Genomic DNA, 24,413 nt, shown 5'->3' with positions numbered 1-24,413 from the left:
ATATTGTCAATAAGCGCTGCTGGAATATTTCACTATGTCAGCATTAATGTAAATGTTATACTCTCTCAGCATCCTAACAGATCTTTAAAGGAACTTGGATTATTATTTCATATCAGTGCATGTCTGTTTGTGTGCAAGCAGATATCCTGTAGTTGTGTGTACAGGGCCCCGTGCCACGTACGTGTAACTTAGTTAGCCGGATACTTTTCAGGATAAGATGACGTAGATCAGGCTTTTCGGTTCCACGAAGCAAGTTCGGCAAAATCACCATGGCAACACATCCAAAAGCTTGAACCTGCTCCAGCGCAGGCTCAGTGAAGGTAGCTGGATAAACTGGTCACTCCCCCGGAAAAAATGGCAGCTCCTGTCATATATGGTAGTCTAATGCGCTTGCGCATATACTGGGGGTTATACGCGAGTTCCGGAAATGCATGTAAAGTGAGACATACGGTGATCCTTAAAACCAGCTGAGCAAACTAAGAAGCCTCTATTGCATTAATGTACAGCTCCCTTCCTCAGAGATCCACTGATGGAGGATATTAGTTGGATTAGCGTTTTATAGGGAGAGAGTTCTTCCACATTGCCAAGATCCGTTATCACATCATGATGACTTCCTATACGAGCGCTATCGATTCTGCCGACAAGAAATCAATTATTTACAGACCTTCTCGAGCCATACATTGAACACTACACGCCGCAGCCGCGCATTGACTGTCCCACAGACTGGATGCAGCCTTGCGCTGTTCTGCGAGTGGTACATTTTAGTACAGTGTCGGCGATGCGGAGAACATCGGGAAAGCCGCTGCATGCCGTGCTGTTCGCAAAGTTTATTTGGCGCTTAATAAATGTATGGATGTGTTCATTACATTACCGTGGCACATATTGTATTGACTACCATTCTGAATTGTGTGTGTACTTAGTGTTTACTTGCTCCCATGTCCTCTTGATGGCTGGTTGCATAGAATGAACCCTAACTGAAATGCTTGTGATGAGCCTGGCATTTAATAACCGGTTTGTGTTTATCTAACATTATGATTCGGTCTCCTCTCCCCTTCTCCCCCACACCCCGTTTCAAAATAAAAGCCCCAGAGAGTGAATTCTAACTGAACTGCTTGTGATGAAGCCTGTCATTTAATAACTTCTGTTTATGTGTGTCAAACATGATGATTATGTCGCCTCTCCCCCTCCCTCCCCCACCCAGTCCCACCCTTTCAAAATAAAAGCCTCATGGATGAACTGTATTTCAACGTTTAGCTCAAAATTAGGCTTTTTTGTTGAAATTATGAATGCTCTTACTAATACTGCGACAACTACTACTACTGCTGCTAATATTTCGAGTATTACTGCTATTACTGCTACCATAAATATTATTACTACCACTACTGCTATTACTACCACTACCACTACTATTATTACTTATACAAAAACTACTACTGCTACTACCAGTACTAATACTACTACAGCTATTAGTACGACTGCTACTAGTACTACTACTACTGCTACTTCAAAAACTGACCTTACTATTCCTACTACTACTACTACTTATTCTACTACTACTGTTATATTAAATACGACGACCACTACTACAGCTATTACTACGACGACTGATACTACTACTTCTACTACTTCTTCTAATTACTAATACTTCGACTACAACTTCTACTACTACTGCTACGCCAAATATCACTACTGTTACAACTAGTACTTATTCAAATGCTACCAATACTTATATTGCTAATAATACTTCTACTACAACTACAACTTCTACTACTACTACAACAAATATCACTTCCGCTGGAATTCTTTTAAGCTACAGAAACCATTCGAACATCAAAATGTTCAGCTCTTTCAGGAGAGGGGTGATACAACTTCATATTTGTAATCTTTCAATTTTTTGAATTATTAAGCTTTTTGCAATTTTTTTAAAATTGGATATCTATTTTCAGCAATGTTTTTGAGATTCATTTCAGCTTTCAGCATTCCAACGCATTTTCAGCAGGAAATGCATTTTCTAGTTACATTGGGTAACATAGAGTACTGTCAGGAACTATATCCAAAATAACCGACAGCTAAAACACATACTATACCATTTAAAGACGATAGGGTAAAATGAATGAGTGACTTCATGAAAATAAATATTTTATGGAACAAAATAAATAATCATTAACTCTTGCTGTAGAAAGTTTCAAGTTCAGGTGTCATTGTCATTGCACAAAAGTTGTACTAGCTACTATGGAAGGCATGTAACATTAGCTATGTAGCATCGCTCAAAGAGACATGTTTCGAGAGAATTAAACCTTTACGATGACAATAAACTTGATTTAGAGTCACATGGATAAAGATCCAAAAATACTGAAAAAGTGAGTACCAACATTACATAAAACCTTGAAATAGAACTGCAAAAAAAGTTAGTTTATCCAAAAGTATTATATGTTGTGAAATTAAATGTTAAAATCACTCCGATTAAACTCCTCATTCATGGATGGATCACTACAGAAGAGGCTGCTGGACGTTAAAATACTGAAAAATAAAAGATTTAGATAGAAGAATAAAAGCACAACAAATATGTAATTACACGATTTCTACATTTGAAAAAGCAGGATTTTACACATGCGGGCATGGGCCTGTGAGCCAGTATCAAGTTTGCAAAAATGTATGATTTAACTCTCACTTCCAATTTTCAAAATAAAATACAGGTTTTAAATTGATACAGAACATTAGGTATTAAAAGCATTGGAAGATATTTTCCCGCAAAATATATAGGCCATGGAGCCATATCGTGTGCAACAGGGGGATATTCAGTATATCAGATCAGAATGCCACTACTGAAGCTTAGAAACATTTCTTCCTGCGAATACGAATGTACTGAATTTTATTTTGAAAGGAATAACATCCTGATTAACCTGACAGTGTAGTACGCAGTAATGCAGCTGCTATCAGCGTCCCTACATCTACCACTGAGACAGCCTGGTACCCATAAAAGCGGGCAAGTGGTAACGCTAGTATGCCTTTTCCTTCCACTTTAATAAAATAAAGGAAATCATGGGAATTACTCCAGGCCACTGCGGGTGCAGCAGCCACAGAGTTTACGCCTCATTTGTTGACGTACATCTGGGAATATGACTGCTGACAGCAAAAAAAGCAACTAAAAAACACTCGGGCCACTTTATCTCCATCTCCACCATTTTGGTTGTCGGTGATGGAGCACATCCGGACGCCTAAGGTAACAACACTCGGCATTTTAACATCTCGTCTGCCTCCGTAACACGGCACAATGCCCATCAATTATCTGTAAAGCATCTCCGAACTGATGGGGCAGCCTGCAGGAAGACGTCCTCTGATGGGGGACACCATGCTAGCAGGAGGCTATGCGTCCAGACGGTGGAAGCCTGTTTGTTTTGTCGCTTAGCGAAAACACACCGTTTTCACAGGAAACATCAAATCTCTGCGACGCTAACATTATGTGTCCGATAAATGACTCATCCATTGAATCCCTAATGTAGCTCTAGTATTTGGCTATAATGATGCTCATGTGGTCCTGTTGCCAACGTTTTTTCTGACTACATATGGAATATGAATGTGTAATGATATTCTGCTCAACCATGATGTAGCATTGTGCTGGCAGACAGGCCATGCCCCCCGTCACATCACTGGTCTGACGTTGTCTATAAATATTAATTAGTTAATAGGCATATGCAGAATCTGTACTGATACACTCACTACACAAACAAATCCTCTCAACTAGTGCAAACACAATGACCTTGATTTTCAGACACTTTAATTTGAGCTCAGTGAAATCTGTCGAGTCATGCCAGAGTGAGCAGTTACTACAGCTAAATAATGTGTGTTGTGTTCATGTGTGTGTTTTACTAAGTGAGGAGACATATTTCCTAACTATTCGTGATGTTTGATCAGAGTATTTTTCCATCTCTAATAATGTGTGCCTCTGGTAGGTGGAAAATGTGCGTCTCCTGGACCGGTCGTCAGGACAGAGAAAGGCCAGCGTCGGGACTCTCTACCTTTCTGCCACGCACATCATCTTTGTAGAAAACAACCCTGAGACACGCAAGGAGACATGGGTAAGCTGGGCACTACACTATGAGAACTACCTCTACACTTGATCTGGGTCACAGTCAAGGTGGATACATTTTATTATTAATAAGATTAATAATATGCACACTGTATTTATCTTCGTCCATCATCACACAACAACCTGTGTGTGATCTGAGACAGCTTCTAAAGTGAATCCTGGCTTTGTTTCTTACTTTGTTGACTCATGTCCCAGTCTAACTCTGGATTGGCTATTGGCTCCTGAATAACCTGCTTTCAAGTATTCCTCTATCCATTTATCCACCAAGAAACTGAATATCTGCCTATTTGATGTATCTTTATTGTTTTTCTGTTCAGTAGAACAGAAAAATAATTGCCCACATTTGTACCCTTTACATGTACGCCATGTAGCGTAGGGTTTTCTCACAACTATTCAAAGTACACGTTGGGCTCCAGATGGGAGAATAGAAATGCTACCCTGTCAATTTAATAAAATGTATCACTGCGAACAGTTGGAGAGAGAACTAACCCGACTAGCCTGCTAACCCAGCTACAAAATGCAACGTAAGCAAAACTCAACCAATTAATGCGTTTCATTGAAGTCAAGCGTATTTTACGCACACATCATAAATCAAATCAGAATGGATAGTTTCTTATCAAATACAGAATTAAACACAAAAAGTTCATTAAATCAAATAAACCACATGTCCAGATATAGAAATCAAATGTTCATTGAGTAATCAAAATTAAATGAGGACTCTAGGGGAATGTCAATAATTTATGTGCAAGTGATAAGGTGTGAGTGGCATGAGTGTTTGTGTGTGTGTTGGGTTGTTGGGGTTGTTGTAGTTCCGTTCCAAAACTAAGGGAATATATGGCAGTTCAGTTTATTTCAGGGTGTGTAAGTGTGCTAGGAGAAGAAGGAGAAGCCAGGAGAGATTCAGTTAAAGAGACTTATCTTGGTGATCTTAACAGGTCCAGAAACTGAATCATACTTTCGGTAACTCCATTTAAAAACTCTCACTCCTCTCTTGGTTCTCCTCCATGTAGCTTTGGTTAGTTGATTGGTTTTCCCCCCCTCCCCCAGCTCACAGGTGTGTCTCATTTATAGCCTCTCTTTCCCCACCTTCTTTTCCTGTCAGGTTGGAAAAGGGCTATTCTGTGTATTTCTGTTCTGCTACAGCCAACAGCAACCTCTCTCCTGAGGTGTAAAGCAGAACATAGTAGTATAATACTTAATATAGTACTACCATTTGTAGTGAATGGGGAAACTGATTTAGTGTAGGCTGAGATTGTGGATAGTTCTTTGGACAACATCCTATAGACATTAGGATATAGATTTTTTTGTTTATTGCTTATTTGGAAATTATCTAATTACGTTTAATAAATCTAAATATGTCATTCTACAGTTCCTCCTCTTCTGTATTGTTAAGGTAGAATTGCCGTGATGACAGGGCACTAGGAAGCTAGCCGTTGTTGAGCTTCAGTAAGATTTGAATCAAGCAGGCTGAAATCTCCATCTTGCATGTTTATATTTGTGAAAGAAAATCATCCTAACCTTTCGAAAGAGGTGCTATTACCTCATCACTATTCGTGATGAGGGATTGTGTAAGTGCTGAGTCTTTAGACTCAGGAAAGAATGATGTCCCCCTTCCCCATTTTAAATCTCCTGCAGGAGGGGGTGGAGGATACTGTCCTGGCCCCCTGGACCTGACTAGATAAAACAGGCATCCAGGGGTGTCAGATTTCACCCAACAGGCAGAAACTCTGTCAACCGGATTAGCAGAAACAAAAAAGACAGATTCCAATTAGCTTGTGTAAAAACATGACTGCAAAAGCAACTGTCTTCTTCTTCTTCTTCTTCTTCTTCTTCTTCTTCTTCTTCTTCTTCTTCTTCTTTCTTCTTCTTCTTCTTCTTCACAAAACAGATACACAATAATGTGACTTGTGATGAGGCTATTTCTTTTAATAGTGCTGATTGATATCACTAACGTCTGTTCACATTAAAGCCCCATTAGTTATTTACAAAATTACCTGAGAGAAATAAATAGAACACTGTGTGTGTTGTGTTTGTGTGCACCTCTTTATGTTGGATAATTGGATAGCTGTGTGTCTGTGGGTGTTTCAGGTGTTGCACAGTATGGTCAGCAGTGTGGAGAGGCCACCCACCATCCCTGTAGGAAGTCAGCTGATCCTGCATTGTAAGGACTTCCGGGTCTTCCAGATCCTCATTCCGCAAGAGAGAGACTGTTTGGACGTCCACACGTCATTGGTCAGATTGTCACGGCCAGGTGTGTGCGTGTATTCTGATTCTGATTCTGATTTATGTATGTAAGTTGTTAAATGTGTGTTAGAGGGATTTCATGCACACAAGACTTGTCTGGCAGGGTGTCATGACAGGTGTGTTAGTGTAATGCTTTTACAGTATGTTAAATGTTTATAGGATACTGATTTAACATGCTCCTCTCCTCAGAGAAGTACAGTGAGCTGTACTGCCTGTCCTTCAATCCCAATGTGAACAAAGTGGAGAGAGAAGAGTCCTGGAACTTCATAGACCTCATGGCCGACTTCAAGAGGATGGGAGTTCCTAATAACTTGTGGGTCGCTACAGTGGCCAACAGTGAATACAGGGTCAGTCCATCTGCTACTTGTGGGTAACGTGTAGAAATGTGTGTCAGGTATAAAAGTGGTTTTTTGTTTTTTTAAAAGAAGAGGAATAGAACAACCTGTTAGTTGGGGAGTTTGACTTTGAGAAGAGAAGAGATAATGGCTACATTTATTCTGGATTGTGTTCGAGATGAAATGTAGTTCATAAAACAGGATGGACTGTCCGTTCAGTGAATTTGTACCTCAACTAAAGTTATCAGTCAGTTGAGTGTTAGCGCTTCTCCATCGACTCCTTCAAATTAAACAGGTGCGGCAGTGTTTTCACTTGCAAAATTTTACATCCCTTTCTCTCCCTTTCAAATTTTGGTTTTCTGGACCTTTGTGCTGATTCTCACCACAGATTCATTGGCCCGTAGGCACCGAAGTCTTGGATTGTGAGTTCCTTAAGTGACACCGACATCAGCTACTCCATCATTTCAGAGATGATGTCCAATCTGTCTTGATTCTGCTTAGACAGATGATCCCCTCTCACATACAGCTGAAGAGACTGGGACAGCCAACACCATTGTGCATGAGGCTCTAAAAATATAATATCCAATATTTAAATATCATTACTTCAAAACATATTTCATAAATATTTATTTATTTTGGCATACATGTTTTACTGTTTGTTTTCCCGATTTATTATGTCCCTATTTGGTGGCCAAAGAACTGGTTCCTAATGGCAACCAGGCAACCCTCACTGGAGCCCTGGTAGGTAAAATGCACAAGCATTTAGCTAGACCAGTGGTTCTCAACTGGTCTGGCTGTGGGACCCACCATCAGCCCTTAATGACAAGCCGCGACCCGAATTATTTATATATTTAATATATAAGACTTCAAGAAGTCTAAAATAAATTACGTAACAGAATTCATTTTAGAAATGTTATTTCACTGAATTGCCCTGCAGCTTTAAATTCAGCCACAATATGACTCAGGCCTCTCTGGTCATTTTTCTCTTTTGGAAATCATCCTATGATTTGACTTTCGCAACTAACACTTTAATAGTCCTGCTCTGCTGTCTATATCCTCGTCTCTCCCCCGTGTGTCACGGGCTACATCCCAAGTCTCTTAATTGTCATTTCCTCGCTCCTCGATCCTCGCTTGAACCGGAAGTTGTTCTGCGCTGCCATATTGACGGCCGTCCCAAAGCTCTAATGTAGCTAGGAGGAGCGAGGATCGAGGATCGAGGAGGGAGGAGGGAGGAGGGAGGAGGGAGGAGAGAGGCGAGAGGAGGGAGGAGAGAGGAGGGAGGAGCCATGAGAACACACTTCCAGGAAGTGTTTTAACGGCCGACACGCCACCTCATTGTTCATCAGTCATGTGATTGGACGCTGCAGCCGATCGAACTGATGATATGTTGTTCAACATGTAAACAGTGAAGACGGATCACAGATTAAACTCAAGCTTTATATTTCATGATTATGAATACAATTAAAGTCAGAGAGAGGTGAGAGACGAAACCCTTCTTACATCATTTAATCATCATTTCATTCAGTCACGTGAGGCTGTTCATTCCTGATTGTCGGGTTTGATGAGTTTTATCATTTAAGATAAACAATAATCATATTCTGGGTTATTTAATAATGACGTCACACTCTGAATTTCAAAACGTACAGACGCAAATAATTCATAAATAAGACGATCGCATTCCGCCGGTAGAAATGGATCCTATGCTTATAAATAGAACACAGGACACAGTTTGTTAACAGACTACAGAGAGAAACACCTCTACAGTGGTGATTACTGTGTGTCTTTATTAGTTATTAGTATTATTAGTTACTGTTATTAAGTACAGTGATCATGTGAACACACACAAACTTATCAAAATTCTCTCCAGCTGTTAAAGCGACTGACAGCTGATCAGCTGTGATCATCAGCACCGTCATCAGAAACAGACGTCGCTTCACGTGACGCAACTGAGGAAAGGACGTCTCATGTCTCCTAAAACATGGTTTCCTCCATGCATCCCTGGTGGGAGGGACTAAGACGCAAGGAAATTACCCAAGTGAGGGAAACGGGGATGCAATTAAGAGACTTGGGATGTACCCATGGTGTGTGTACAAAAAATGCCCTTCAGAATAAAATCAAAACCTTTTTTTTGAAAACGGGTCCGCGACCCAAAAGTGGGTCCCCCCCAGTTGAGAATCACTGAGCTAGACTATATGTGCATAACATCTTGACTGATAGAATAATGTAGCCTAAATGAATGTGATTTCCTAGGTGCAGTTAGGCTGTGGGTTTGCTAACCTAGCTTGTTAAAAAACTAAAAATCGGTTATTACTATCACTGAAACGTCCCTCTATTGCTGTTTGTATACCTAGGAGGACAGATGAGGAGAACGAAGCAGGAGACAAAGATAAGAAAGTGTACAGGCAAGGGAAACAAGACAGGAGAGGAAAGAGAGAAAGAGCTCACAACAAACTTCCAAAGATAGGAAGTTACGATGTGACCCAAATTAGCCTGAAAAACAAAGGTTGTAGCCTACTATACTTAAAATGGTGACGTTTTAGAAAAATGTCTGCATTTTTGTCAGTACTATATTCTTCACGTCATCAGGAGGGTTTTACAGCAAGGGGCAGACATTTGACTCAAACATAGCTCAACCATGTCATTTGTTATGCTACTTCAGTACACTTTAAGAACAAATATTACTGGGACCAGTACAGAAAATTGCACAAGCATTTAATGTCCAAGAATTTACATTATAGACAGCCTGACTACCCGTGTACCAATTTGACTGCAATTTTTAGCACATTGATCATACGCTTTCCAGGTTTTCACCTAGTCTTGTTCAGCTCAGTCTAGCTCCAGACTGTATATTATTACATTATATTCATGATGCTGGTGGACTGCATATAGAATGCATATTTGCAAAACTTGTTTAAATATGAAATGAAGAAAATATAATTAAATAGTTGATTATATATTAATCAGGAATAGGCACTCATATTCCTTAAAGGAATAGTTTAAACACTTTTCTTTCTTAAAATTTGTTTAAGATAGATAGGTAAGTGTACATGGTAAATTTCAAATGTTTAGTGATTATGTCCATGATATTGTTGTGATGTCCCATTACTGCACAATATGACCCAAGTTTAGCACAAGGACTGTACTTACTGGTCCTTGCCAAGAAATAGTCTAACATGTAACCTCCTGTAGAAAGTTCCACAAACAAGATACAACACATTAATTAGTGAGCTGCAGACTTAGTTCTGTCCAAAGGCAACACAATATGTCTACCAGCACGGTAGACATATTGTGTTGCCTTTGGACAGAACTAAGCATACCGTTGGCGGTAGCTACATATTTTGCTCGTAGACTTAAGAGTGGTATTGATATTCTCATCTTATTCTCAGCAAGAAAGTCAATAAGCGTATTTTCCAAAATGTTAAATGTTTCATTTAAAGTGATGTCATTGAAACCACACATTGTGAGTCCTCTTCACTAACATCATTATAAACAGAAAGGAGAAAGTGATGCTCTTGATGTTTGTTTGGAATGATAGAATAAAGACTTCTAACAGGCTCTACACCCCCCCCCAAACCAAGTCTGAAAGCCTTCAATAGTCAAGAATATACGTATATTCATAACATCACTGTACTACAATACATCACTCAGAAGCCTTTCAAATGCTGGTAATTGTGGTAAAAAATACATTAAGTTGCAGAGTGACCATTCAGGGAATGTATAGTAAGGACTTTATCACTGAATAATTTTGGCAATATTCTGTACTTTATTGTCAACAAATGCCATGAAAAGACCCAGACTGTTTTTGACATGTTTTTGTCAGCTTTATCCTTTAGCCTGACACTAGATTTGACTGCCATCAGAAATATCTCTTAATATACGTGGTGGACAGACACAAGTTTGATACACATCAGAAATTGTTATTTCTGAATTATGTTTGTGTGTTTGTCCTCTCCCAGGTTTGTGATACGTACCCATCACAGCTGTTTGTTCCAAAGTCGGCCACATCCAGCATCATCGTGGGCAGCTCAAGGTTCAGGAGTCGAGGACGATTCCCTGCTCTGTCCTACTTCCACCAGGACACACTGGTCAGTGTGATGCGCACACACACACAGGAAGAATCATGTGTGTATATCTTTTAAAAGATTGAACCGTTAACTTACCCTTTAAGTAAGAGTTGAGTTGAGTATACAACAGAATTATCCAGATAATCAAAATAAGTTTGGAATCAGTGATGTTTTTTCTACTTTCGACTTTTCTACTGATGCAAATGGAAACATTGACCACATCTGGATGAGTAAAATGTGTAATGTGATGAAGATTATGATGTTTCATTGTCATCCAGGCAGCAGTGTGTCGGTGTAGTCAGCCACTGTCCGGCTTCAGTGGACGCTGCCAGGAGGATGAGATGATGCTGCAGGTTGTGATGAAGTCCAACCCTGGCAGTGACTACATATATGTGGTGGACACCAGGCCAAAGGTATCTTCTCCCCCCACTCTCTTCGGCACTCACACATCCAAGTATTACAAGTTAATAATATGAATATACTAGAGAGCTATATACACAGTATACAATACACGTATTCTAGGGGTGTAACGGTTCACAAAATTCACGGTTCGGTTCGGTACGATACAGTGGAGCCACGGTTCGGTACGTTTCGGTACAGTAGAAAACTATAAATGCCAGAGAAATGTACTTGATTTTAAAATATATTTATTCATTACAACTAACATCATCAAGTTATTCTTTGACTTTGAACAATGATGGAATGATACCTGAGTGACCCATCTGCTGGGGTGTCTTCTTAGCAACACATAAGCATAAAAAACAAAAACTGCTCCTTAATGTCATGTAGTATTGTTACTTACATCTCGCTTACATCTTGTATTGTTACTTACATCTTGCAAAAGAGATTTTTAATCTCAATGGGACTACCTGGTTAAATAAAGGTTGTTGTTTTTTTAAGTTTTTATTTTTTTTTTATTTTTTTTTATTCAAACGTATTCGGTTCGTCATGCGTACCGAACCGTGAGCCTCGTACCGAACGGTTCAATACGAATACGCGTATCATTACACCCCTAACGTATTGGTATTGAACCGTTCGATACGAGGCTCACGGTTCGGTACGCATTACGAACCGAACAATATGTTTGAATAATACTATTGCATTTATGCAGAAGCTTAAATTGTGGATATAAATAAATATATCTCTTGGTGGAGCCACTGCGCTCAACATGGCAACCCACCACGTAACAGACAAAGTGCTGTCCGACACTCCAACCAAGTAACAGACAACGTGCTGTGTGACACTCCCACCACGTAACAGACAAAGTGCTGTGTGACACTCCAACCACGTAACAGACAACGTGCTGTCTGACACTCCAACCACGTAACAGACAACGTGCTGTCTGACACTCCAACCGCGTAACAGACAAAGTGCTGTCTGACACTCCAACCACGTAACAGACAACGTGCTGTGTGACACTCCAACCACGTAACAGACAACGTGCTGTCTGACACTCCAACCACGTAACAGACAACGTGCTGTCTGACACTCCAACCACGTAACAGACAACGTGCTGTCTGACACTCCAACCGCGTAACAGACAAAGTGCTGTCTGACACTCCAACCAAGTAACAGACAACGTGCTGTGTGACACTCCAACCACGTAACAGACAACGTGCTGTCTGACACTCCAACCACGTAACAGACAACGTGCTGTCTGACACTCCAACCGCGTAACAGACAACGTGCTGTCTGACACTCCAACCGCGTAACAGACAACGTGCTGTCTGACACTCCAACCACGTAACAGACAACGTGCTGTCTGACACTCCAACCGCGTAACAGACAAAGTGCTGTCTGACACTCCAACCACGTAACAGACAACGTGATGTCTGACACTCCCACCGCGTAACAGACAACATGCTGTGTGACACTCCCACCACAGAAGAACAACATTCTACTCTGGTGAGCCACGCTACAAACTCTGCCCGCAGCGTTTAGGTAGCTACTCCCTACTGATTCAAACAGGGCTAAATGTATATTTGTAGCCGTGGATATGAGACCATCTCTGGAGTGGAAAACCAGGCTGTACGAACATGCTTAATGCTGTTGAGCCCTGTGACACTACTCATTCACGAGCCCATTTCGCCAAACCATAATTCCTGCTTTGTAAAAGAAAACTGTAGCGTTCCTGCCCCGTGTCTAAGTGGGGAAGGATTACGCACCTCACACGGCGGTAACTCCGTCGGCTGTGCCACCTGAAAGGATATACGTTCCTCTTGGAGGTGTCGGAACAATATCTTACGGCTATACGCACTAGGCGCTTTCAGTAGGATGTCACCCTAACACCCAGTATGAATAGTTATGTACATCGTCTATACTTTACTATTGCCTATTGTGAACATTCTCACCATTTTATGACTAACACTGCCAGGGTACTCACCTTTAAGTTCCTCTGGTCGTTTCAGTCGTCATATCTTATCACACCGTTAACGGACAGGGGAAGAGAGTTAAATTGTTCTAAAGGACCAGAATACTTTGTTTGGCTTCAGACACTTACAAATGGTAAGGCCGTGGTTTTATTAACATTTTTCACACAACAATCACATACTACAATTTGAATTCAATGAAACAGTCTCTGTGCTCCAATAACTAATTCTAACACTCCTACTGTAATAACCTTTTCATCTTAATCAGCTTTCACTGATTTGCAATGAGGCATAATTCAGTCACTCTGGAATGCTCCCCCTTTTTTCTCTTCTCTCCGTCTCTGCTCTGCAGTTTTCCTGCATGTTTTGCAGGCTCTCTCAGTCCGCTCTCTCTGTGAGTTTTTTCTTTTTCCTTTTTTTCACACTTTCCTACGATCTTTCAACAAAACAAAAGCCCAAACAGTCCTAAGCACCCACTGCCGCTCTGACAACAGACGGCCGGACGTCACGGACCACACTAAAGCTAGCTGACTGTAACGACACATTACCTCACTACTGAATGGAGATGAATAGCCATGTTCTTCAGACACGCCCCCTTGAAAGTGTCACCAGCGAGGATTTGGCATTTTCTACTTTTTTGCTGTATTGGAAACGTACCGAACCGTGGCACCACTGTATCTTATTGAACCGAACCGTGTGTGTGTGTGTGTGTGTGTGTGTGTGTCCAGCTGAATGCCATGGCAAATCGAGCAGCAGGTAAAGGCTACGAGAACGAGGACCACTACACCAACATCAAGCTGCAGTTCATTGGCATCGAAAACATCCACGTTATGAGAAGCAGCCAGCAGAAAATTATTGACGGTGTGTGCTTGTGTCCAGAACAAATTACCGTACTCTTCGGACTATAAGCTGCTACTTTTTACCCCACGCTTTGAGGCGACAGCGCAATGAGGAGGACAACACAAGCTCAAGGACTCAAAAAAGCTCAAGGGCTCAAAAAAGCTCAAAAACAAAAAAAGTAGTTTTTTTTTTTTTTTTTTTTTTTTTTTTTACAGTTCTACAAAACTTGTTCTACAAAACATTTATTTCTCTCACTCAAAAACACGCACACAAAAAAACTCTTGAACAAGTTTTGTAGAATAAGTTTTGTAGAACTGGGAAAAAAAACTGGGGAAAAAAAACTGGAAAAAAAAACTGGAAAAAAAGAGTCTGCATTTGGGTCCTTGAACACACCACATCATGAACCGGGGCAAATCCGGCCTTGAGCTTGTGTTGTCCTCATTGCGCTGTCCCCTTAATCTCATAGTATCCCAGCCTTTCAGAACCCATTGGTGATGATGGATTCTTTCACACTGTTCCGGGCTGTTAGGATCCACTGGCAGACTTGAGAAAAAGCTGATGTTCTCTGCTCATAGCTCTGAATAGCATTTACGGCTAACTGGCTTGGCCAGTTGCTGCTAGCACAACAGCTATTCAGAGCTATGAGCAACAACAGTTATTGCCTCATTGTTTTTCGTTTGGTAGCCTTGAGAGACCTTAGTCTGTAATGCAAGTATGTCTGCATGAAAAGATGTACAAAGATATATTATATATTCGCTAATGCTAATCGCGGTTAGCATTTCCCCATTGGCCGTAATGTTAAAATTAGCTTAGAAGCTAGCGACATGTTATGATGTTCATAGAAGACATCTTTAGTACTGTTGAAAGCATCTTGCTGTTCAACGGGGACACCTGCGGCTTATAGACCAGTGCGGCTTATCTATGTACAAATTATTTTTTCTTTTAAAAATCAGCTGGTGCGGCCTATATACCGGAAAGTACGGTATACAAATATGCAGCACGAGATGGAAAACAGCTATTTTCAAGTTATCACACAGATCTGCTGTCAGTAAATAATTCAGACTTTCTCTAATAGCATCTCTCCTCATTTTCCTGTGTCTCTCTGTTCCATGCAGTGGGTGAGATGAGATCTCCGTCCATGACTGACTTCCTGTATGGTCTGGAGAACTCTGGTTGGCTCAAACATATTAAAGCCATACTGGATGCGGGGCTCTTCATAGCAAGAGTGTGTATTCAGACAGACATACACAAACCCACACACAGGCAGGCGCTCAGACAGACACACTCTCACAGCTACCACAAATATTTCTATAATCTGTGTAAGAACGTATAAAACCTAGGTGTAAATACAACAAAGAATCAATGATGATCTTTTCAAGCTTCATTGATTAACAGTTGGGGACTATATGCATCATCATGCTATTACGGAAATGGTCACAACATAATCAAATTCTCTTGAGGCAGCACGCATTTTAGGAAACTGAAAGATGGGGAGAAAGCAAAATTAGGTGTTTACTGCAAGGTACAGTGTGTAGTATTTTGGGGCATCTATTAGCAGAAATGGAATATAATATTCATAACTATGTTTCCATTGGTGTATCATCACCTGTAACTAATAATCGTGTTTCAGTTAGCTTAGAATGGACCATTCCTATCAACATAGGGAGCGGGTCCTCTGCACAGTGTCCACCGTGTTGCACCGCTTTTTTTCTACAGTAGGCCAGAAGGAACAAACCAAACACTGGCTCCAGAGAGAGCCTTTTGCATTTTAATGTTACCTGAAGGCCATTGTAGTTCTCCGACACTCTGCGGTAACGTGAGCCACAGAGTGCAAAACTATGCTACTTCCAGCCACTGTCAGACTTCCATTGCTCCTTAAGTAGTGTCATTGTGGTAAGGGATGGCCAACGGCTTTGCACTCAGCACTCAGAGGCTCACTTTACAGCAGTTCTGGAAAGGGAGTAATCGGAGGGGTAGTTAGTTACCACTAGATGCCACCAAATCCTGTACAAGAAAGAAGGCAACTGGAAATACCCTGTTGTGTAAACCAGTGATGCAATGTCAGCTGTCAATGTACTCAAACTAAAAAGATGTGCAACAACAAGGCTGTTGTAAATCCCAGATGAAAAGCCAATAAAGGTGAGACATAGCATTTTTCATATTGACACATGGCATATTAGTTATAAGACAGTAGTCTACAATAAGTTACATAAACAATTTTTTATTTTCTATTTTCAGTATAATTTAATATGATTGATTAATAGTATCTATTTATCCATTCATTGTTTAGTCTACAAAATATGAAAAAAAAGAAAGAATTAAATTTTAAAAAAAAACATTGCAGGGACCAAGCTTGAAAATTGTTTGCTACTGTGATAACTTGCAGTCAAATGCTTTCTCATAATATTATATTATTATATGTTTTAGAGACCCAAAGATCCACTACTCAAGCTTGATGTTTTTAAATACAGGGCTGTTTTTGGCCTGAATGCCTGGTCAGGTTGCTGGTAACTGCTCTCTCCCTCTCTCTTTTTAGGCAGTGGCCGATGAAGGTGTCAGTGTGTTGGTTCACTGTTCAGATGGCTGGGACAGGACGGCCCAGGCCTGCTCTGTAGCCAGTATCCTGTTGGACCCATACTACAGAACCATCAAAGGACTCATGGTAACACACACAATACTGACAATTCTTATTTGAAGACCATCTCAGTTCTCATCTCTGATTCTTGCTCTCTCATTCTCATCTCTTCCTCGCCTGTCTCCTAGGCGCTGATAGAGAGAGACTGGGTCTCCTTCGGACACAAGTTCTCCCACAGGTAACTGTGGTAGTCTGACTTAAATAGACTGCAGACAACAGTGTCTGTAACATCATTACAATAATTATTCTTACTTTATTTTGAAAGACTACAATAAAACTAGTTTCATGCAATGGATAAACAGAAAGTTTATATCTCTTTTGGTTAGTTGTTAATGGATCAGTCCTGTGATAGTCTGGCATCCTTTCCAAGGTGTACTCCGCCTCTCGCTCAATGTCAGCTGGGATCAGCTCCATCCTGTAAAGCAGTGGTTCTCAAAACTTTTTCTGTCGCGCCTCACTTTGGAGGAAGAAAAATGTTCATGCCCCACCGCCCCAACTAAATTGTAACAAAATGGTCCATGTTGAATTTCTATTGAAATAACAACATTTTGACTCCTCCATCTGTGCTTTTTCAAATAATAGAATAAATAAAATTACAATCACTTTCAAGTAAACCAGATTGCTCCATCAGACAAAACAAATAAAATGTGCAACCACTTTGTTAGAACAATGCAAATAAAGTTCTATCTGTGCAAGAAATAACTAATATTTGGCAAAAAATTGCTTATTGTGGCTGAAATTAACCTGTTTTTCACTGAATATATTTTCAAGATAATAATCAAGTGCAACCTGTGAAAAACTAAACAAAACAAGTTCAAATATTTGGGAATAAAGAGTGTTACACTGCATATCTTCTCAAAACAACAATAACGTGCAACCTGTGCAAAACAAAACAAAATTTGTGCAGATATGTGTGAGCCATCAACTTTTATCAGTAATAGTGGCTGCAATGAGCCTGCTTTCAACTACAAATCTTTTGAAAACAGGGTTGCAGACTTGATACGGCCACTCTCAATTCATGCTCAATGTTGAGCTTAGATCTGTATTTTGTTTTGAGAGAGGCAACAGCAGAAAAGCCGATCTCACAAAGGTAGGTTGTGGCGAAGGGACGCAGAATGCCCACAGCCCTCTGTCCGATGAGTGGATGCTCCCTCTCCACACCAAGCCAGAACTCACTCAGTGTTTGAGCTGTAAACCTCAGCCTCCGGGTAGAGTCGGACGTCATCTCGATAATGTCTCTTCATTTTGCACACTAAGCTACACCTGTGAGTCGTCAAGGATCTTGGCCATCGCGCATGCGCAACCGTAACCTGTTAACGGCGTAACGTAAACATTTACCCGACAGTACAGGCATTTCGCCATGTATTTATTAATGACGTAGTTTTATGTCCGTGTACTTTGTATTTTTGTAATATGTGAAGTTCTCAATAAAGTTCTTGAAATAAAAAAATTCTGCATTTCCCCCTGCGCCCCACATGTAATACCACAGTTTGACAAATACTGCTGTAAAGGATGATTACAAATAATGGATAAATGGACATACATCACATATCCAAAATACCATACCCAAAGTAGAGAAAAAATAAATACAAAAAGTAGAACAATTTATAAAAGTGAGAGGGAGAACAGCACATTTTTTAGGTTGAAATTACCTGTAGCCTTCTACAGCTCTTACATGACAAACTCGGCAAACATACCTTCCACAACAACATGTTACAATCACCACTTTATGATCTAAGTTTCTTTTTTGAATGAAAAAACATCCACCTTTGAATTCCAGTTTTTAAACATTTCCATATTTACCTGTCAATGTTGACATTGAAAGTCTAGCAAAACGGTCTGGCTGGAAGACTTCTAATGTGAACGATCTGCTGCAATCATGATTGCTTTTCATCAATTGGGAAAAACAGAAAAGTAAAGAACATGGATGTTCTTAAGAGAGCTGCAGGTTCTTATAATGCATCCCTTCACCATAATTTATTGATGAATGAAAATAGTATTTCTGTTAGAGAAGAGAAAACGAGATCAGCAGTGTGGTTTGTATGTTTCACTGAAGAAAATATAAATAATAGAGAATTTATCAAGACAAAACATAAACATGGAGGAAGTTTTGAGTTTACATTAATGGGAAATCAAGTCGGAATATAAACCCGTCTTTAATCTGCCTGTACAAAATAAAGGACAGTTTTTTTTCTCTCATTGAGGTAAATAATAAAGGCCACTATTTGAGAATTTACAGTATTAAACAAACTTCCATTATTCGTTTTCACCATTTCTCTTTTTATTAATAAGCTTGTCTTGCAGTTATTCTAAAATAATGCTTAATAGCTAGACTTTTGTTCATATTCCCATGAACAATGAAGGTCTTAGCCAACAGTGTTGTTTTTGTTTGGTTGTTTTAATAAATGTGGTGAAAGCTATGTATAATAATTTGTACCTTACCTTGAACTGAGATTAACTTGTTTCTTGTACATTAATTGAATTACTTGTGAAAGTTTTAGTAAAATTGGATTTGACAAAAGCCCAAACATAATATTTCACATACCCGTTGAAAGTTACCAGAGGTCAAAGTGACAGTCGTCATACTGCTAATATTTCACGAGGATGTGAAATTGAGCAAGTAAATCTTAACATTTGTGATGCCCTGACCACTGCTAATCACTTCTTGTTACTGAACAAATAAGTAAATTTAAGTTTTCATTATATTAATATAATTATTTATTGTCCTTTCAATGTCAAATGTCATCTTTCTTGTTCCTGGAGGAACTGTACAGCACTGAAGTGTGTCTTATCCAGCTCTTTAGAATTGAGACTGTTTTATCTTCATGTATGTCTGTTCAATATTTAATAAATAATTTGTTTTTTTTGAAGGGTGTGTAGTGTGATGGACAGTTAAGACGGAGCTGTGTCCCTACAGGTACTCCCACCTGGATGGAGAGCCCAAAGAGGTGTCTCCTGTCATCGATCAGTTTCTGGAGTGTGTGTGGCAACTGTCTGAGCAGTTTCCGTGCGCCTTTGAGTTCAACGAGGGCTTCCTCATCGCCATACACACACACGTCTACTCCTGTCAGTATGGGACCTACCTGGGCAACTGCCAGAAGGAACGTAGGGACATGAGGTTGGACACACTGAGTGTGTGCGTGTGTGTGTAAATATATACACATACATATATATATATATATATATATATATATATATATATATATATATATATATATATATATATATATATATATATATATATATATATATATATATATATATATATATATATATATATATATATATATATATATTAGGGGTGTAACGGTACGCGTATTTGTATTGAACCGTTCGTTACAAGACTCACGGTTCGGTACGCATGACGAACCGAATACGTTTGAAAACTAATTAAGAAATTATTATTATTATTTTTTAAAACCTTTATTTAACCAGGTAGTCCCATTGAGATTAAAAATCTCTTTTGCAAGATGTAACTAACAATACTACATAACATTAAGGAGCAGTTTTTTTGTTTTTTATGCTTATGTGTTAATAAGAAGACACCCCAGAAGATGGGTCACTCAGGTATAGTTCCATCATTGTTCAAAGTCAAAGAATAACTTCATGATGTTAGTTTGAATGAATAAATATTTCAACAACAAGGTAATTCAAAGTGCTTCACATAAAACCATTAAAAGCATCAAAACATAAGGCAAAAGAAAAGGAGATTTAAAAACAATTAAAGAAACGGTGTAAGAAATAAAATGCAGTAGTAAAAAGTAAAGGAGATTTAAAACATACATTGAAACAATAATTGATGTCTCCCTGAACAAGTTAAATTAAGATGCTTTGAGCAAACAGTACTGTGTAACCTCCGGTTCTGCAGAGTGAATCCAATGTGGAAGTGTCTGAAACTTGCATTCTTTCTACTTGCCATCAGGGGGCGGCTCCTCTGGCTGCAAAAATAAGTCTTAATTGTATAGAAGTCGATGAGAAAATGACTCTACTTCTTACTTGATTTATTTCCTGAGTTAATGGTCTCGATCGCTCGTTTCAAGTCTTTTTCAATACAGCATGATGTTCTTTTAGTAAATTATGGTGTCTCTGCGTCATTCCTGTCAGTCCAAATATGGTAACTTCGGTTCATGGTTGCAAAAAGCCAAGATGGCCAAATCGCCAAACTCAAGGTTTCAAAATGGCAGTCCACCAACCAATGGGTGACGTCACAATGATTATGGTCGCTTCTTATATTCAGTTTATGTGTGTCACCTTATTTATAACACAGGACAGTAACATCCACCACATAATCCATTCACAGTCTGGATGTGTGGCAGCTTTTTCATTTTGTCAGAGGGAACAGAGTGCTGACCCTTACTGTGACTAAGGCTGAGTATATATTCACATCCAGATTCACATTTAGAAGATTGATTGTTGTATTTTTAGAAGGTGTCGTGATTTTGAGTAACTTTGAGCCACCCATCATGTGTTTGTAATGGTGGATATGTTACCGGCACCAGACCTAGGGGAAATCTGTAGCATTTAATTTCCAACCTGCTACAGATACACTGAGAAGATAACTCATTTGTGACAGAAATCACATACAAATGTAGCCTAGATGATTTCATACAGCCATTATAAGCAGTGCAGCATCATGTTGACTGCATTGTTGGTTGATGTGTGTGTTGTTTGACTGTAGGCTCCAGGAACGCAGTCATTCTGTGTGGCCTCAGCTGTGGAAGGACAGAGCCGAGTACACCAACCCTCTGTACAAGGACGAGTTGAGCCAGAGTCAGGGCGTTCTGAGACCCAACACCACCCCATACTGCTTCAAGTGAGCTGCTGCAGCCAACTGACACCACATGATTGTATTCTGCCACAGAAAGCTAAATGTATTCTTGGTTCAGTAGTGTATGATAAATATGTAGTGGTACAAATTTAAAATTTGTGTTGAGTTGTACAATACATTTTCCATCCATCCATTATCCAAACCGCTTAACCTGTTGCGGGGCGCTGGAGCCGATCCCAGCTGACATTGGGCGAAGGCAGGGTACACCCTGGACAGGTCGCCAGTTCATCGCAGGGCACATGTAGAGACAAACAAACATTCACGCTCACATTCACACCTACGGGCAATTTTGAGTCTCCAAATAACCTAAGACAACAATACATTTTATACATGTATATTTTTTTGGTCAAACATTAGTCCAGAAAACATTATACGGCTTAAAAAGTCTTACATTTATTTTTCTGATCCTTGTGTCCAGAATGTGGAAGGGTCTTTATAACCACATGGAGAAATCAACGCCTCCTCGCCAGTCATCTGCAGACTTCCTGTCTCCTGTGAGGGAGGAGTCCCATCAGCTGGAGGAGGAGCTAACCAATCACCAGGAGGTACCGCCAGGAGGAACCGCCCACCACCACCCCCTGGGCTCCAGACAAGGCATACAAAACACAGACACCCCCTGCTACGACACCACCATCACCCTTATTCAACATCCTTAGCTCCAAAATGAATCTCAGAATCTGTTTAAATAAAATAATTTAAGAGATTGAGATTAAATACAATTTCTGAGCAGAAGGTCCAACTAAAATGTAGTTTTTCGCCTTTTGCCCAAATGTAAAATGAACAGCATTTATATCGTGCTTTTCTAGAAAACCCCTGAAAGCGCTTTACATTAATTAATTCACCCATTCACACACTGATGGCAGAGGCTACCATACAAGGTGCCACATGCACAATCAAACAATTTAAGGGGCTCAATATCTTGCCACTTGCATGGACACTTTTACCTTTACTACAGGGGCCAGGAATCAAACCACTGATTAGTGGACGACTGCTCTATCTCCTAAGCCACAGCTGCCCATATTAAACTCATAATGTCTCATTTGTGCTTTCATCCAAACAAACTGAGTTCGCACCCTAAACACTAGGCAGGCACTTCATTTTCTTTTTGTCAAAAAAGTCAGTAAAGTAATTGTTAAATCTGTTAGAGGACGAATTGAAAGTGTGTACATATTTGGTTTCTCATTAGAGAATGTTAAGCCAAAGTCTGACATCCTCAGTGAAGTTTGAAGGAGACTTAGACTTGGATATTAGCAAATAAATGACAGATAATCCAAGTGAGAATGAGTTCTGTCTCCAATCACAATTCAGCCATCCCCATGTCCCACCGCCTAACCCTCTGTCTCTCTATATCAGGGGTCTCAAACTCATTTTCACTCCAGGCCACATCAGCATCATGGTCTCCCTCAAAGGGCCGGTTGTAACTGTAACTACTCATAACATATTGTTAAATAACTCTCTGCATTTGATTATTGTTTATTCAAGTGTAAAAATATTGTACATGCAGTTCTATAAATGTAAACATATATTTAAGCACATTTCTGTTATTATAATTTTAATCCTTTTAATGTAAGGTTAATAAACCCACATTACTTTATCAAAGATCAAACTATGAAAGAAAATATCAAAGACAAATATCAAACACAATTTATTACAATGGCTTTGTTCAATGCTTAAAATCCTTTCAAGGGTGCGTTTGCACAATCCCACATGAAGTATTTCATGTGTTTTAAAGCCACGTTTAAAGTAGTCTTCAATGTGCTCACAATACATTTCCATGTCAAGTGTACAGTAACCAGTCAAAGAGCTGCTTCTATGACTGTGTGTTTAAGTGTCTCATAATTTTGACTTTCTATTTCATAATTTCGACTTTCTATCTCAGAATTATGACTTTCTATCACAGTTATGACTTGCTATCTCATAACTTCGACTTTCTATCTCATAATTTCGACTATGGGGTTATTTTTATTGTCAAGTCTAACTTTAAACTTTTTTTTTTTTTTTGGCTGGCGGATTCGCGGTCCACATAAAATGATGTAGCGGGCCGGAATCGGCCCGCGGGCTGGGAGTTTGAGACCCCTGCTCTATACAGTGTGTATGTGTGTATATATATATATATATATATATATATACGGTATACAGTATATATACACAGTGAGAGAGGAGTTTGTCAACATTGCTGATGAATGAAACACCTACTTGTTTTGTTGTTCTCTTGTCGCTGCAGAGGATAGCAGCCCTGACAGGGAAGCCAACCACATGGGAGAAAATCAAGGTTCTGAGGAGGAGGACTAGCAACCTGTGCCCCCTTACACAGACCCAATCAGCAGCCCCGCACAGGACAACGGACACGCCCTCTCCTCTGATCCTGGGTCAACCAGCCAACCAGAAAACCAGAAACCAACCAGCCAACCAGAAAACTCAGACCAAGGACCCCGATCTCGCCCTGCTTCTACGGCCGCACACCCAGCTTAAGAGTACCAACCCTGATGAGACCCTGATGAGACTTGCAGAGACCGATCGGGCGTGGCCAACCTCAGCAACAGATCGTCCAGCGGTGGGGACGACGGCAAGGACCCGGACTCGGATGAGGCTGTCTTTACTAATGCCTGACTGGAAAAAGGTAACCCTGCCGCCTGGCTGGAAGGTGAAAGAAGAAATGATGATACATATTTCCCGCCAACACCCAGAGGGGCAGAATGTGACGAGATGGTTACGGACTGAAAGGCGAATGGATTTTATCTCTTGTTTTCGAGCTGTAGTTTTTCTCATTCCTCCTCAGTCTAAAGGGAGTCACCGTGAATTACTGGAGGGAGAAACCTCACTGGCTGTTGTTCAGTTCCCCTTTTTGATGAAGGCACTGAAAGATCTTTCTTTTGACTTTTTTTTAAATTGTGTTGTTTTGTTGCAAATAGCCCAAAATACTTTTTTTTTATATGTGGATGTGTTTTTTAGGTGGCTCAATTTGTTTAAGGAATGCACTGTTACAACTTTTAGATGGATAAATGTTC

The 24,413-nt window shown here is 39.9% G+C and overlaps 1 pseudogene across 1 annotated transcript; it reads left to right on the top strand.

Annotated features, from left to right (window-relative positions):
* Nucleotides 1–3,050: 3,050 nt before the first annotated feature.
* On the top strand, nt 3,051–24,127 carry LOC306784778 (phosphatidylinositol-3-phosphate phosphatase MTMR7-like; annotated as a pseudogene). Its single transcript, XR_013773168.1, has 14 exons — nt 3,051–3,223; nt 3,954–4,079; nt 6,179–6,341; nt 6,524–6,681; nt 10,626–10,754; nt 11,012–11,146; nt 13,831–13,963; nt 15,058–15,167; nt 16,479–16,604; nt 16,706–16,755; nt 19,495–19,695; nt 21,256–21,390; nt 21,824–21,950; nt 23,630–24,127. The product of XR_013773168.1 is annotated as a phosphatidylinositol-3-phosphate phosphatase MTMR7-like (transcript).
* Nucleotides 24,128–24,413: the final 286 nt, after the last annotated feature.

The sequence above is a fragment of the Melanostigma gelatinosum genome (genome assembly GCF_949748355.1).
Source record: "Melanostigma gelatinosum genome assembly, chromosome: 11".
Lineage (NCBI taxonomy): Eukaryota > Metazoa > Chordata > Actinopteri > Perciformes > Zoarcidae > Melanostigma > Melanostigma gelatinosum.
Note: the sequence above shows the minus strand (reverse complement) of the source record. Positions and strands in the feature narration are given on the sequence as shown.